This window comes from Lycorma delicatula, chromosome 3 (genome assembly GCF_047948215.1).
Source record: "Lycorma delicatula isolate Av1 chromosome 3, ASM4794821v1, whole genome shotgun sequence".
Lineage (NCBI taxonomy): Eukaryota > Metazoa > Arthropoda > Insecta > Hemiptera > Fulgoridae > Lycorma > Lycorma delicatula.
The window spans coordinates 145,752,809-145,766,783 of NC_134457.1; the positions used below are offsets into that span (position 1 = coordinate 145,752,809).

Sequence of the window (13,975 nt, forward strand, 5' to 3'; positions counted from 1 at the left end):
TAATTTTGTTATTTACTCGTATATAATATAATCAGAAAGGATGGATGAAGTAAAGACGCTATAAAAAACAGACTAACACAATCCAGAAAAATTTTTATACAGAAAAAACCAATTGGTATCAAATGTAGATTTAAAAATTAGAAAAAAAGAATACTTAAAAATATCGTTAAAATACTCTATAAAAAATAAAGGCTTTTGAAACATGATATTGCTGAAAAATTTTAAGTGAAAGTTAGGTGTAAAATGAGAAATTTAAAGAGAATTGATTGGGTAGAAGCTTGTTAAAAGAAGGAAGGTTGATCAATAAAGGCGTCCGTTATTCAAAATCCCATTAAGGCATCCAAGATTCCTGATTTGAAAGTAAATATAAAAAGGGTAAAACGTAAAGGAAATCAAACATTAGAAAATATGAATCCTGTAGTAGAAATTGAATCGGAGATAAAAAGATTGACGAAGAATAAGTCAAACCGTTTAAACATGTGATAATTAAACAAGATTAAACTTTGTAGAAAAATAGATAAATTTTCCATAAATATTTCTCTATAATCGAGAAGGTATGTGTCGTAGAATAAATTATGTTTTAATAATAAAATCATCATTTATCACTATTTTAAGTTCAAACCCAAAATTTTCGATCGAGAATGAAGTACGATTACTGACAAATCAAAATGTTGGTCGAAACATCTATGGTCAAACCTTCTACACTATTCTAGAAATCCTTTCCGTTGTTCCTCTTTGTCGTTTCTAGATTTTCTCTTGTTAAAAATATTTTTGAATTATAGTTTTCACTTTCTCCTTTTGTCTTATTCTTGCACGTTCCATTACTTGAAGGTTTCTACGCCTCGTAAAGATTTAGTTTAATAAATAAATATTACTCGTCGTCAAAGTTTAAATAGCTCAATTAATGCGCAGGATGCCGATAAATCGCTTGATTGGCCACCGACTTCTTCTTATCTACTTTATCTTGTCGCGGTACAATATCCTCTCCCATTTACTTCAGGTAATGGGAGCACTTCTTCAGGTAGTACTACTACGCATCTAAATGTTAATGTTTTCTAATCTATGACGAATAATATTTGTAAAATAACCAAAAATAACAAAAGAATAAAATAAAATTTTGTTATTTGTAATTTATTTTTTGTATTATCAATTTTTAAATTTGTAAAAATATACGATCGTAAACTAATCATTATTATGATATAAGATAAAATAAGTATTTTGTAAAATTATGCTCCGATTATAAATGAAAAAAAAACTTTCTATAATATGGTTAAATTTATCTATACATTCTTTTTTAAAGACATTTAAATCAAGATGAATAATTTATAACTCACGATTTTCTTATTATTGTAAAATTCATTCGTTCACCTTCTTAACATTAAACTATGAAGTAGATTTTTATCTTTATTTAAGTGTAACGAGAAGGTAAAGATTAGAACACGGTCCTAACAAAGAGACTGGCTTCTTGCTACCTGCAACATTTTAGCGCGGTACACTATTCCCTCTAATATATGATTAATACTACTTCAGATTCACCAGGCAGAGAATCTTTAAGTATCTATGATTTTTTCATATTCTAAACTCGACCGAGTAACAAAAGAAATGACAATAAGTTGTTGATAAACAGGAAAAAATTACTGCCTAATGCAGAAAAATGCACAGCTTTAAAAATTAAGTCATTAAATTTATTAATCTTTCAAAAATTTCAAAATCTCTCACGACAGAACATAGTGAATGTACAACTAAAGAACTATCTTCAATTTGATCCCTTTTAAGTAGAAAGGAAAAAAATACAATAAAAAGATGAATAGGTGCAGAAATGCTTTGGAATCATAAATATGATTATACTTTTAGCTTATGAATCTACGCTAATAAATATCATCCGTAAAAAGAAAGGTGATAATGATGACGTACATTCAAGGAATGGAGAACAAGTTAGCAAAAAAGGTGTACGCTTTTGAATAATAGAATCAGTGCAATCGAAGCACTAATTATTGTGTAGACGCCAGCGTGAATAATGACTATGAATACGGAAGAATACCGACCGTGACATGGAACGACAACCTCTGTTTATGCTATGCTACGTCTACCTACATAGGTAAACGTATTGTATTAGCAATATTTGTTTTACATATTACGACCGTCACGTCATTTTAACTATTACTAACACTTTCGTGGTTTCCTTAATATTAATTATAACGGTTATTAACTCATTAAATTTAAAAATAATTTCTTTTTTTACATATTAACAAGAAATTATTTTTTATATAATATTATTTCACGTTAATAAAAATAAATTAAAAAGGTAAAGATAAAGCCAAACCGTATCTGTATTTAACAAGTTACAGAATTAAAATAGATATATTACACGTAATTTCGTTCTCTGCATCACATTTAATGAAAAGTATTCTTTTTATTTTAATAGGTTAAAAATTGGGTTTTGGCCACACGTGTTTCTTTACCACTATAAGAAAATTATACATAATATGGATATTAAATTCTGAATTTCAGTACTTTGTAAACAACTGTTGAAATTCTTTTTTCTTTCTTTTTTAAATATCTTATCTAAGGCCGCATCAACACTACTTTTACTAGTCATACGTAATACAAAATGTTGCTATTATGTTTTTTCTTTTAGGTAGATTTTATAAGAAAGCTACCTACTGTAATGGATACCATGATTTGATTTCCGGAAAATTTTGACATATCTTCGCGTTTCACATCCCCCAGACCCCAAAACAACCGTCAGTTCAAAAGTTTATATATACATTTTATATATATTTCACATTTTTGTGGACACGATAACTGCCGTAATTATGCGCCAATCACTTTCAAATTGATACATAAAATGTAACGACCCAAAATATCCGGTCAAGTTTGTTAATGGGAAAAATCAAACCATGGGGGGAGGGCTTTTTCGAGAAAACAAAATACCGTTCTAACTTTATTATTAAGTAAAATATCGAATTCGTTTAAGTTCCTACTATTCTTTGGACAAGGACCTAAAACTTATCTAAGTAAATTTTTTTGATACCACCAACCATTAGCCCAGGGGTTGGAAAAATGAGGTTTCGAAGACAAAAAAATCATACTTCCCTTAATAGGTACAGTATCGAGTCGGTTTAAAGTGGTCGTTAGGCTTCTAAACATTACCTAAAACGTTTGTCTGAAACAATTTTGATATGACCAACCCTTACGGCAAAGGATGACCAAAAGTTTGCTGGAATTATAAGAAGAAGAGGCTTGTCTTATCCTAAACACGTGAAACATTTTCACATGCAATCATTGTCGTATTGAGTAAATGTGAAATTTTTCTTAGTTTTAAGGTGGAAATATTTTTATCCCTCACTTAGCACTGGTGAAATTACGCCTTCCGGCATGCCGAAAGGGTTTTTTTTTCAATCAATATAGATAAGTTGAAATTCCAGCTAAAACTAGTCTTCTACATATTACTCTGGAGCGGTAAGCTATACTAGGAATTCTAGTATAAGACTCTTTCTACGTTTATTTAGTGCCGTAAACGAAACAGTTGTAGGTAACCTGGTATAAGCCAACACTCAAAAATAGCACAGCCATCTTTAATAATTACATGTATCTCATGCTTGACTTACTAGGGAAAGTGTGAAGTGAAGTGGTCTTCTCCTGCCTGGAACCGATATGTTTAAAGCAAACAGATTAAAGTACTAGTTCCTGTAGTGAAACGATGAATTGTAACTACCGATTTAACTCTGCAAACTATATTTTCACAACAACGGTTACTTTTTATTAATTTACCTAAGGAAGTGATAGAAAAATAAAATTTAATACTTTGTCATTTTATTTCTACAAAGATGATAATTAGAATAAACTTAGAGGAAGATATTTTATTCATTGTGTTTTATAATATATTAAATTTTATTACTTTTTTCCACTTTTCAGTTTATAGTAATAATAATCGATGAGAATAAAAATTTACTGCTCTAAGAAGACAAACGTAAACAGAAGAAACTTTTATTTTTAATAAATTCAATTTTTTAAAGTAATATGAACAGAATTCTCCCCTTTATTTTCCTTACCGCATGAGGGTCGCATGATTTTATTATTATGAGCGATAAGAATTTTAAGTTGTTTTAAACGTATTATTTATACTATAAAAGAAACTAAAACGGTTCAAATTACAAATCGCTATAAAAAGTATATATCAATGTTTAACAAATAAAAACTATAAAGTTTGTTTTATGCATCAGTAGAAGATATAATCAAATGTAAAAGAGGAGGAAATAGTATTTGCTTGCTCATCCTAAACGCGATACAAATTTTTTACCGTTATTATTACGAGTAAAGTGGCCAATTGCAGCTATAATAAAATAGGTGCAGGTTTATAAACAACATACATGCACGTAAATATGTATTCATCATTAGAAATAAAATGCAACGGTTTATAATTTCATTAAAAACATAATAACAAACTCAGTTATGCATATTCTCTAGTTATTCCTATTACTTTTTTTTAGAATTATTATAGACGTGTACATTTATAGAAATATTATCTCTAGAATTTTCAAACTGCGGAAAAAAATTGAATGAAATTATCATCGCGTAGATAATAATATCTTCGCTGCAGGCGAATCACAGTCTAAAATTAACTCATCTCTTTCTTCCGATGAGGTAGTTACTTAATTGAGTTTGCTGCCAGATTTCCAGTGTTACTAAATAATTTCGGTTCGATAAACAGTACTGATTCAGGACTGGTTAAATTCAGAACGGAAAAGTGAGGCTGAACTTTAATTTGGATTTTATTCTATGTTATTATAACGTCAAAAAAATAATTAATAAAAAAAGGTGGTACATACTTAACGGTTAATAATAATGCATCATTCCTTTTCCCTTTTCTACATGCCGCTTTATTTTCTATTTTACAATAAGCCAAAATTTAGTACAAATTTCATTCTATATTTTCCGTAGATTATAATTCTGCTCCGGCATCAGATCTCCTTTCTTTCTAGTCTAATTAAAACCATATAAATAAATGTCACATCTGGTATCAAACCAGAAAAAGCATATCTACAATGATTATAGACAAAGAGGTCAAATTATTGTACTTTCGAATCGCATACCGCATAATTAATTAAATAATAATTAAATAATCTGCGATTAAATAATCGCAGACTCGTTAGTTGTAATTGCCGAAGAAAGCGGAGGCTTACGAAGAATAACAACAATCTATGGAAAAAACTGAACATTAACTTCAGAAAATTCCCACGCAGTATACACAATATTGAAAATATAATTTTTTTATTTATTAAAATTTATTTTTCATAAGTAAATTTTAGTAAATAGATTTTTATTATAATAAACATTTTTGAGGTAAATAAGAAAAAAATCCTAGCATGCCAATCCAATTTATACACCTTAAAATTTATTTGGTGAAATATACGAAGGATTAGAAAATTCTTGTAGCTGTAAATAACTTATAATGCTTAATTTCAGCGGTTTTTATCGTTGGCTGTTACGCTTTAGAAGTTTGGTATATGTTGACATTTCACAATTGTAATTTTACATGGAGCTATTACGAAAAGATTGAGTGAAGTACCACCAATGAAAATGTAAAAGTACCAGATATAGAACAGTTTATAAAACAATGTAAAATTTCTTAATTTAGGTATTAAACGTTCTTTTTTAGAAATAAAAAAATACTCGTATTGCAGTGTATTTTATAATACAGAAACAGTATTTTCTGCTTGAATTATGAGTGGTAGAAACCTCAGTAAATATATTTCAGTTCACTATTTATTTATATATCATAATTATGACTTTACGAGTACGAGGACAAAAAGATATTAAACAGCAAATAGTAAAACTACTCGTACATATAAATAAATGTAATTTTACAGTATTAAATAAACAATGTACACCAACACTTATTAGAGCTTATAAAACACTTTTCATAAAAGTAAATCGATTAGTTTGTATTACTTCTCGATAGAAGATAATTCCAGTGCTTGCAACTTTCCAAACGTTCTGTATTTTTAGATAATTTAAAAAAGTATTTATATTCATTTATTTACTATATATATATATATATATATTTATTTTTATCTTTAGAATAATCAAAACGAGAAGAAGGATAATATTCTATTACCAGTGTAAAGAAATGCGATTTAATATAAGAATCTGAAATAATAGTGGCATACATATCATATAAATGAAAAAAGGAATAAATAAATAGATAGGTTCTAAATTAACATAATAAACACATTTTTTTATTTAAGAAATGAGTTAGACGTAACAGTAAAACTAACTTAGATTGGAAGTGGAACGATAACTTCGATAACAGGTCGACTGCTTGTGTTCCCGGCTGTTGGGGCCGGTGAGGTGAACCGAACAAACAAACTTTCTTCAATTGTTAAAAGACTGACCGGCCACGCCTTCTAGTTTACTTTCCACCCGGTAGGACGGAACGAAACGAAAGTTGAAATATCATATTTGTATTATTTTAGAATAAATATGAAAAAATGTACAGTTAAAAAAGAGGGGAAAATAGAAGCAAAATGGAAAAGGGACAATCGGAAATTTGATTAAACTTGTTTTAATGAACAACTTTTGAAACTAAGAAATTAAGTGCTATATAAAATTTCTACGTACTGTAAGTCTTGCTGTTCTATGTTCATAAAACAGTAACAAATATTCCGAATTTTACATTTTAATATACAGTATATCTTTTGATATACTGTATGTATTCTATTTTCATTTAAGGAAAAAATTAACAGTTTCTGTAATATTTTACGTTAACCAGTTTAACTATCATTTTTAAACGACATGAAATGGATTTTTGCACAGCTTAAACACAAAAAAGTCATATAGTTTGAACTATAAAGTTATTAGTAAATTACATAAAATCTATAATATTATAGGTATATAAGGGTATATATACATATACCAAGTGTGTATGTAGTAGTTTAATTACACATAATAATTATAGAGGTATGTCGCATTTCGTTTCATACAAAGAGATCAAATTATGATATCTCGACTTTTATTTATTATTTATTTCTTCCTTCTTGAAAAATTACGTATTTTTTGGAATTTCCTAATTCAGGATGCATATAATCAAACATTTTAGAGAACCCCTAAAATTTTAAACTTGTACATGTTTAATTTTAATTGTTTTTATTTTCTTTAGGTTCTTCAAACTCTTGTGGAAAAATTCTTGTAGTTTTCTTGGTAAAGATTCATTCAACAAAAGAGTTTTAAGGTGCAGAAATTAAATTGGAATGGAAACAATTTTTATAGAAATCTTTTTTAAAATTTCAGTTTGGATTTTCACCTGTCTATCTAGATTTTTCTGTAATTTATACGGTCATTGGAATAGACTTTTGTAATAGGCTTTTAAGTCTAAAAACTAACCTAAAAATAATTTAACATAAAATAATAATTAAACAATTTTCAAATAAAATAATTAAAATACGTGATTACACATTCCCTCTGTCTTGATGAAACTTTTATTTACTCACTGAGAATGCACTTTAAAGTACTCTCTCAAGCGGTACGTTAAAAAAAATGTACAAGATATGTTTATTATTTGATACATATGTACTGCGTAAAAACATTTATTGATTTAAGAAAGGTTTTAACATTTTGAGTAGCCAATAAAGTTTGTATCCGATATAAATTAATTTCCGTGAATAATTCTAACAGTCAACTTTAAAAGAGGTTGACAAATGAAGTTGTTTTTATAAATGGTTTCTGATTCAATGAACTTGAATTGTCTACCTCAGGGAATATCGAGAGGATACGCTGCGCTTTGTGAGCATCTAAAAATGTTGTACTCCACTTAGTAAAAAAAGGAAAAATTACATGTAAGATTCGGACGAAAAAAGAAAAAAGGGCTTATCAGAAATTATGAAGCAATTTCAACTCTAAGCAATCGAAGTATAGAAAAAATAATACGTTACAATCGCTAATATCGGAGAACATTTAAGAAATTACCATTAATGCTGTAAAATCAATACTTCTCATTTCATTTCAAACAAAAAGATCATCAGCAGAGACAAATAGAGTATCAAGTCGTATTGGAAATAACTTTGGTAGAAATCTTCTCAAGATTTAAAAATTTTCTTTAAAATTTTAAAGACAAATTTAGAGATGTCTTTTTTATTACATTTATGCAAATATACCGCAGAAAAGTTTCTAGAAAAATATTTGTCTAAATTCTCGATTAATATTGTGTTTGCATATTGCATATGACCTGTGTTTATAAGATTATTTAGAAGACAAACTTTCATTTTAAGGAAAAGAAAAAACTGACAAGTAACTGTAGTTTATAATGAATTATTATGATACGAATACAGAAGGAAATTTAATTGAAATTAAGGAATGGAACGAGAGTTTCTTGCTAGAAGTTGTTTTTTACTGTTGGGTTATTTGTGCAGGTAGATATGGATTACAGGTGAGCCGCATTGCGTGCAGAAGTTGGGTGTGAATGAAATGTTTGTAGATATATATAATAGTATAAGAACGCTAGAAAACTGAATAATGTACTGTACTGACGTGTAGCGCTCAGCAGCGTCATGGCGGGCACTTCCTTGTTTCCCTTTAAACTCCGGCCAGTCACCTGCAACAAGAACCAAAACAACTATTGTTATTATTTAGATTCTACAACACGTAAAAAAAATTCAACGTAGTGTAATATAAAGTTCTAAGATATTCGACAAGTAATATAAAACAGTAAACATTTCGGCTTCCCCTCCGTTTATGAATAAATAACTTGATAAATATTTAAATATATTATCAAATACATTAAATATATTTGAGGTTATTTTTACAATTAAAAAAAGTGTTAGTTATATAATTGAAGAACAATATTTTAATTGCCGTATAAGTGAGTCGAGTATTATTAAAATGCAATTACGAATTAAAAACGGAAACTCTCATATTTAACTATGTATGATAGATATCCGCTGCCAATCAGTCGCGTTAGTTTTATGAGGTGTAATATCTAGTGTTACACTGATGCACACGGAAAGTAATTCCAAAAATTAACAAAAAATTATTTCAATACAACTCGTAAATAGTTCAAGAGAAGCATGTTCGATTTCAGAAAGAAATATAAAATTTGAATTGAAAATTACATTTTTTCATTAAGTTCTTTTTCCCTGGGCGTTTCATAAAATTATTTGTGCTTAAATTTCAGTTTGCTATAAAATACATAATTGACTAAAGAGAGTTGAATATTTTCAGTGATGCTTTGTTTAACAGAAAACTAAACATAAAAAAAAAATAAATACGATTTTTCAAGCGGATGCAAAATTTTATGCGATTTAAAAACTTTTGGGTTTTACATAGGAGAAACTGGTAGGAATTTTTACACACACGACTAGAAAATTGTTGGTAAATAGAACTTTAATTTAAACAATGTATTAATACCAATGGTGCCAAATGCTTAGTAAATTAAATCTAAACACATAGAAGCATTAATAAATCATTATAGTAGTTGTTATCAATTATAACAATACGTATCATAGACATACATATAGTATTTAACGCGCCTCTAGATAATCCAAAATTCGTATCCTCCCTCCATCTAATTCTTAAATTAAATCTGTTGCAAAACCGGCAATATGAGCACGTTATACGCCTAGGTTTTTAAAATCTATTTCAATTTTTTTTTTTATAAAAAGTATAAATAACGACTATGTGTAACTTATTATTATCATTGATGTACTCAATTAATTTCAGAAAAAATAAATTAAAAATGTATTTTTAGTAGTACATTGAATTTGAAAAAGGAGTTTGCATATTTCATATTATGTACGTTTCTAATTTATATTCAGGGAACCTATAAATTTTCTTAGTCAACCTTAACATCTTTTTTCTTGTATCACAATTTGTTTATTTACAATCGGTTCCAAAAAGAAACCATAAATAAATAGAATTACAATAAGCGATAGATGAGGGGTTTCCGATGAATCTTCTGTATTTATATAAAACATACGTAAGTCAATAGTTCAAATGAGATATAAATAAAAGACTATAAGATATAAATATAAGGAAATACATAATTATATTATAATTCATTTATATAAATGCAGTTGAACAAATTTGCTTCATAAAAAGTACAAAAGTCCTTAAAACCCAAACAAATAATATTAAAGAATAAAGAAAAACAAAACAGTAAAATAATTTTCGTGTGAAAGGAATTTTGATCCTTCATCAGACATAGAGAAAATGCTCATCGTCGCTTAAGGGATGTAGTCCCAGCCCATGAGTCACTCAAACTTCCTCAAGTCCAGCAACTGAAGGCGTTTGAGTCGCCAGACATCGTCACTGTTGTCTGTGGGATTCAGCGCTAGATTTTTCGCATAATTACCTAACCGTTGTGAACCGAATTGCTTGATTTCCTCGAGGACATAAGGTGATTCCAGATAGTTATCAATCTCTTCGTTCCGTGGAACCCACGGAACCTCTGTAATGATTCTCGCCAGCTTTTACTGGAAGCGCGGTATATCCTCAATGTTGTTTTTCCTCGTCGTACCACATAGCTGTATATCATACGTTCCAATGGGTTTCAGAATGACTTTGTTTATTAAAAGCTTATTGGACAGCGACAAATGTGAATTCCTGCTTAGTAACCGATAAAACCCCTTAAACCTGATGTTTACCTGTTTTCTCTTCCATCGCGTAGTTCTTCCATATCAAGCGATGATCAAGGTGGAGCCCGAGGTACCATACTTGGTCAGAATGCGGGATGAAAACGCCGTCTAGATTGACACGGGGACAATCACTCCTCCTTTACGGAAACTTGACATGTCTTGATTTAACTTTATTCTCTGTTAACCACTCGCTGATCAGGTCTAACGCTAATTGAAGCTTCTCCGTGGCCAGACGAGAGTCTTCATCAACAGCCAGAATTGCTGTGTCATCAGCAAATGAGGCGATGGTTACATAGTCCGAAGCCTGAAGGTCCGCAGTGAAAATTGAGTAAAGGATTGGTCCCAAAACAGAGCTTGAGGAACCCCCGATCTAATGTCAAAGAATTCAGATAACTCGTAATTGCACTTAACCTGGAAAAAACGCCTATCGAGGTATTTTCGCAAGACGAAATAGAAAGGTTGAGTTATACTGTGTTTTAGCTTATGAAGCAGTCCAGGCACCCAGACCTTGTCTGGGACATCGAAGAAGGCTGCCGAGCAGAACTTCTTTTCTTCTCATCACTTGATAATAATATTCACTGCCCTTTGCGTCTGTTCAACGGTAAAATTACCACTTCTGAAACCAAATTGATGATTCGGAATAATATTTTCTTGCTCTATGATTGGCCGCAGTCTTTAGCAAACAGTTTCTCAAACAACTTCGACAGAATTGGTAAAAAACGTATTAACCCGAAGGACTGCACCCATCGTGTGCAGGTTTATTTGGTTTCGGAATCATCACTACTTGAGATACCTTCCACTCTGATGGGATATACAATGTTCGAAGGATGTCACGGAAAAGGTGCGTAATGATCTTGAACAGGAGCATAATTAGCATCTTATGTGTTATCAAGTTAAAGCCTGGAGTCTTCTTTGAGCGTTCCCCTTGCTTGAGTACATGCAGCACCTCTGTCGGTGAAAAGGGTCTAATCGGAATGCTACATCCATCAGACACTTTCAGTGGAGGAGGTGATGGTGTAGGTCGTTGAGAATTCCTCGCGCTTTCCACAATGTACACCCATCTCTATCCAAGTGGAAAAGATTCTCAAGATAGTCCTTTTAACGTTTCATCCCTAATTGTCATCAACAGTCTTTATAACCTGCATGCAGCTCTCTTCAGTGATGTTTTGTCCTCAGGTCTCCTATATATTGCTATGTCCGTCTAAGTCGGCTTTTTGTAGTAATCAGGTCCATCACTTCTCTTGGATAGTCTGTTCTCTTTCACTCAGATTTCTTCTCAGGTATCAATCGCCAGGTTTCTTCTCACATGACCGAGAACAAATAGTATGTTGAATAACTGATATCATCAAAACATTTCAATGGACAGATACGATCAGCTCCTCTTCAGTCCAGGTTCAATATGAGTCCCAGTTTGTCCTGTTGTTAAAATTTATTAACCTTAAAATTATCGTTAAATCTAATTAATTAACCTTCATATTTACTCACATATTATTGGGACAGTTATGATACATAGTTGAATACACAGCTGTTTAAAAATCTTATCGCATCAAAGTAGTTGAAAAAAAAACTAATTCTTTATTTTTTCTTTAATATTGAAGCGTTTACGAAACAACTGTTCACTCTTCAAAAATAATAATCTTATATCTACGAAAGAGTTAAATAGAAAACATTGGGAGCAATCGCAACTCAAATGAAGAAATTGGTTGACTGAGTCAATAATTCAGTAACCTCAAATTCATCATACCTTTTTCTTTACTTATTCTTTTTTAATAACAATTCATACATTTTTTATCGTAAACTTGACGAATTTGCAAATTAAAGAAAACACTCTCGGTGGGGTTATCTGATAAAACTTCTACTTATTAAAGTTTTACATTAAAAAATTATTTAATTTTCATTCGTATATATAAACTGTATAAAATTTTATTAATCAGACAATTAATGATGGATTTTCTTCAATTTGGTGTCAACTTAATTTATAAAAAGAGAAGTTAAACTAAAAAATAAAATTGATTTAAGTGTTAAAAACTGGTTAAAATTTGATTAACAGTGGATTTCAGTTTTGTTTCAGTTTGACATTATTTAAGTCCATTTTTTATTTAAATTTTATCAGATTAATGATGTTTCAAAAATTAATCGATTGATGTTTGTTTTATTTTTTTAAATAAATAGTTTGATTTCGATTTTATATTAATTTTTTATTATTTTTTGAATTTAATTAAACCGATGATTAGTTTTTATTTTTGTAAGTAAACTCAAAGTCAGCTGAAACGGATGCTTTTACCCTCACGATACATTTAAGTTAGGAATTCAGTTAGCCTAATTCTAATTAGCCGTAATAAGGTAAAAAATTAGTCTTGCATTTAATTTTTTCTAAATTTTAATTAAATAAAATTTAAAAAAATTACATTTTACGGTTTCTCTAATCGAACTGAACTTGAAAAATCAGGAAAATCTGAACTTTTCTAATCCAATTCTGGATTGGGGGATAATAAAAAGATTTCCTTTAAATGATTTTCCTTGTCTTTATGTAAATTTTAAAATGAATTGCTATAATGAGCGTTGCTATTAAAAGGTTTTGTATTTTATTCTCACTGAATTTCGAGAAGGGACAAAATTTAATTATTATCAATCAACGGTAGAGTAATCAACATATAAATCTACTACAATACGGTTATTTCTCACCGATCTAAGTAAACGTTTTACTAGAATAAAAAAATACCGGTAATAGCTGAAGTGAATATTTTGTTTTATAAAGAAACAGTGCCTTTTTATCTTAAAAAGTACGATGATTTTTAGTAAAATAATATGCTATTACAACCGTATTAATTATCCCACATATAAATTACGTGTTATAATTCGTACCCGTCCCTACATAAAACAACCGCGTGACTAATTCATTCTTCTTCTTCTTCTGACTCAATTTTTGTGAAAATATTTATTGAAGTACGATGTTTACTTCAATAGATAGGATTACAAGAATGTCATCTTCCAGACGTCTGATATCTTTATCTGAAAGAGCTTCAAAGTTAGAAAGAACTTGAAATATTTTTAACTATTCTGTACGTATAGAATACTTTAAACTATCAAAAAAATGAATCTGTTTAGGTGAGGTGCTTTCAAGAATTTTTCGGGGCTATAAAAAATTAATATCGATTAATTTATTTAAAACAAAAGGAAAAGCAAGGAATGATAAACTTTGATAAGATGAAGAAAAAATTTTTATCGGTCTACTTTTTAAATTAAAATTCATCTTTTCCACTGAAGTGAACATTTTCATTTTACTAAAAATCATCATACTCTTTTAATGTATAGTTTAAGAAAATGCAATGCTTATTTATAAA

The 13,975-nt window shown here is 29.5% G+C and overlaps 1 protein-coding gene across 5 annotated transcripts in view; it reads right to left on the minus strand.

Annotated features, from left to right (window-relative positions):
- LOC142322085 (uncharacterized) overlaps positions 1-13,975 on the minus strand; it is a 360,304-nt gene that overhangs the window by 152,366 nt on the left and 193,963 nt on the right. For all 5 annotated transcript variants that reach the window (XR_012755771.1, XM_075360742.1, XM_075360741.1 and 2 more), the window contains exon 3: positions 8,530-8,593. The gene's annotated coding sequence lies outside the window, so the exon portion shown is untranslated. The remainder of the gene's footprint in view (positions 1-8,529; positions 8,594-13,975) is intronic.